Raw genomic sequence first — 3,752 nt, 5'->3', positions numbered from 1 at the left:
CGCCCTCCACCCTCGTGGGCCCCTCGTTGCTCCACCGACGTACTTCTTCCTCCTATATATATCCACGTACCCCCCAAACATCCAGGAGCACCATCAAAACCTAATTCCACCGCCGCAACCTTTTGTACCCGAGAGATCCCATCTTGGGGACTTTTCCGGAGGTCTGTCGGAGGGGGCATTGATCACGGAGGGCCTCTACATCAACTCCCTGGCCTCTCCGGTGACGTGTGAGTAGTTTACTTCAGACCTTCGAGTCCATAGCTAGTAGCTATATGGCTTCTTCTCTCTCTTTGGATCTCAATACAAAGTTCTCCTTGATTCTCTTGGAGATCCATTTGATGTAACTCTTCTTTTTGCGATGTGTTTGTCGAGATCCAATGAATTGTGGGTTTATGATCAAGTTTATCTATGAACAATATTTGAATCTTCTCTGAATTCTTTTATGTATGATTGGTTATCTTTGCAAGTCTCTTCGAATTATCAATTTGGTTTGGCCTACTAGATTGATCTTTCTTGCAATGGGAGAAGTGCTTAGCTTTGGGTTCAATCTTGCGGTGCTCGATCCCAGTGACAGAAAGTGAAACGACACATATTGTATTGTTGCCATCGAGGATAAAAAGATGGGGTTTATATCATATTGCATGAGTTTATCCCTCTACATAATGTCATCTTACTTAAAGCATTACTCTGTTCTTATGAACCTAATACTCTAGATGCATGCTGGATAGCGGTCGATGTGTGGAGTAATAGTAGTAGAAGCAGAATCGTTTCGGTTTACTTGTCACGGATGTGATGCCTATATACATGATCATGCCTAGATATTCTCATAATTATTTGCTTTTCTATCAATTGCTCGACAGTAATTCATTTACCCATCGTAATACTTATGCTCTTGAGAGAAGCCACTAGTGAAACCTATGGCCCCCGGGTCTATCTTCCATCATATTAATCTTCCAACACTTAGCTATTTCTATTGCCGTTTATTTTACTTTGCATCTTTATTTCTCTTTATCATAAAAATACCAAAAATATTATCTTATCATATCTACCAGATCTCAGTCTCGTAAGTGACCGTGAAGGGATTGACAACCCCTTTATCGCGTTGGTTGCGAGGTTCTTATTTGTTTGTGTAGGTGCGTGGGACTCGAGTGTGATCTCCTACCGGATTGATACCTTGGTTCTAAAAAACTGAGGGAAATACTTACGCTACTTTACTACATCACCCTTTCCTCTTCAAAGGAAAACCAATGCAGTGCTCAAGAGGTAGCAAGAAGGATTTCTGGCGCCGTTGCCGGGGAGATCCGCGCCAAGTCAAGTCCAAATTTGACTCGCGACAATGAGCCATTTCTGGCGCCGTTACCGGGGAGTCTACGCACAAGTCAAGACATACTAAGTACCCATCACGAACTCTTATACCTTGAATTACATTATTTGTCTTTTGCCTCTCGTTTTCCTCTCCCCCACTTCACCCTTGCCGTTTTATTCGCCATCTCTTTTTTCATTCGCCTCTTTTTCACTTGCTTCGTCGTTATGGCTAGTCCTTTTCTGCCCCTTTGTCTCCTGAGTTTGAAGTTCCTCACTTCAAACAAAGGCAAGGAGAAAATTTAAAATATGTGTGGTTTAGGATAATGGAACTTATCGTAATGTCACCCTAGAGGTGAATTTTAGAATTTTGCTTCGTAATTTTTATGTTCGATTAAATATGTCCCATAGACAACTCTTGGATTGCGTTGCCAAAGGAAATTTTATTGAAAGGATCCCAGTATTGCTCATGAAATTTTAGAGGGAATAGTGGTAACACTACCTCCACAAAAGGGGCCACATAATACCCAACAAGAGACACAAGTTTTTGAGAAGATTCGCGAAGTAACGAAAATTTTACAAAAATCTCTTGAACCTCTCAAGAGTGTTAGCGGAAATCTCCACCGCATGAATATGTTAATTACCCTTTGCAATACACGGTTGGATTGTTTAGATCTAAAAATTTCCAAATATGAAGGGAAGCATAAGGAACCTCCCGGATTCAAGCATGACTCTGCTAAGAAAATTAAAATCAAAGATGGCAATACCTAGATCTATCTTCGCTTTTATGCCTAGCTAGGGGCATTAAACAATAGCGCTTGTTGGGAGAAAACCCAATTTATTTTTATTCCTTGCTTTTTGATCCTGTTTAGTAATAAATAATTTATCTAGCCTATGTTTTGGTTGTGTTTTTTGTGTTTAATTAGTGTTTGTGCCAAGTAGAACCGTTGAGAAGACTTGGGGAAAGTCTTTTTGATCTTACTGTAAAAAACAGAAACTTTAGCGCTCACGAGAATTGCTGCCATTTTTATTTGGAAAGTGATATTTAGTTAATTCTTTTTGCAGATTATTAATAGATAAATTACTCACGTCCAGAAATTTAGTTTATAATTTTTGGGGTTCCATAAGTTTGCGTTAGCTACAGATTACTACAGACTGTTCTGTTTTTGACAGATTCTGTTTTTCGTGTGTTGTTTGCTTATTTTGATGAATCTATGACTAGTAAAAGAGTTTATAAACCATAGAGAAGTTGTAATACAGTAGGTTTAACACCAATATAAATCAAGAATGAGTTCATTACAGTACCTTGAAGTGGTGTTTTGTTTTCTTTCGCTAACGGAGCTCACGAGATTTTCTATTTTGAGTTTTGTGTTGTGAAGTTTTCTAGTTTTGGGTAAAGATTTGATGGATTATGGAACAAGGAGTGGAAAGAGCCTAAGCTTGGGGATGCCCATGGAACCCCAAGTTAAAATTCAAGGACACCAAAAATCCTAAGATTGGGGATGCTCCGGAAGGCATCCCCTCTTTCGTCTTCGTCCATCGGTAACTTTATTTGGAGCTATATTTTTATTCACCACATGATATGTGTTTTTCTTGGAGCGTCTTGTATGATTTGCGTCTTTGCTTTTTAGTTTACCACAATCATCCTTGCTGTACACACCTTTTGAGAGAGACTCACATGATTTGAAATTTATTATAATACTCTATGTGCTTCACTTATATCTTTTGATCCATATAATTTTTGCTCTAGTGCTTCACTTATACCTTTTAGAGCACGGCGGTGGTTTTATTTTATAGAAATAATTGATCTCTCATGCTTCACTTATATTATTTTGAGAGTCCTTTAGAACAAAATGGAAATTTGCTTTTAGGAATAATATAAAAACTTTCATAGAAAGTGCATTGAATACTATGAGAAGTTTGATACTTGATAATTGTTTTGAGATATGGAGGTGGGGGTCCCGAGAGAGGTGATTCAGCACCACTTAATTAAAGGTGTGCCCCAATGTGCACCCTGTGAAGCAGCAAGCAATGCGGCAGTCCATGGACAAGCAGGCCTTCATCGTCCAAGCGAACCCAGTCGTGGTGCCGAAGAAAGGCGGGAAGGAGCGAATGTGTGTCGACTTCACCAACCTCAACAAGGCGTGCCGTCAAGATCCGTTCCCTCTCCCGCGCATCGACCAGATCATCGACTCCACTGCCAAGTGCGACCTACTATGCTTCCTGGATGCGTTCTTAGGGTATCACCAAATCAAGATGGCGGTGGAAGATGTAGAGAAGACATACTTCCTGACCCCGTGTGGGGTGTACTGCTACACATGTATGCCCTTCGGACTGCGCAACATGGGTGCGACCTTTTAGTGGCTGATGCACATTGCTTTAGGGCGGCAGCTCAGGAGGAACACGGAAGCCTACGTCGACGACGTTGTGGTGAAGTCTCGGGAGGCGAG

The sequence above is a fragment of the Triticum aestivum genome, chromosome 2A (genome assembly GCF_018294505.1).
Source record: "Triticum aestivum cultivar Chinese Spring chromosome 2A, IWGSC CS RefSeq v2.1, whole genome shotgun sequence".
Lineage (NCBI taxonomy): Eukaryota > Viridiplantae > Streptophyta > Magnoliopsida > Poales > Poaceae > Triticum > Triticum aestivum.
Note: the sequence above shows the minus strand (reverse complement) of the source record.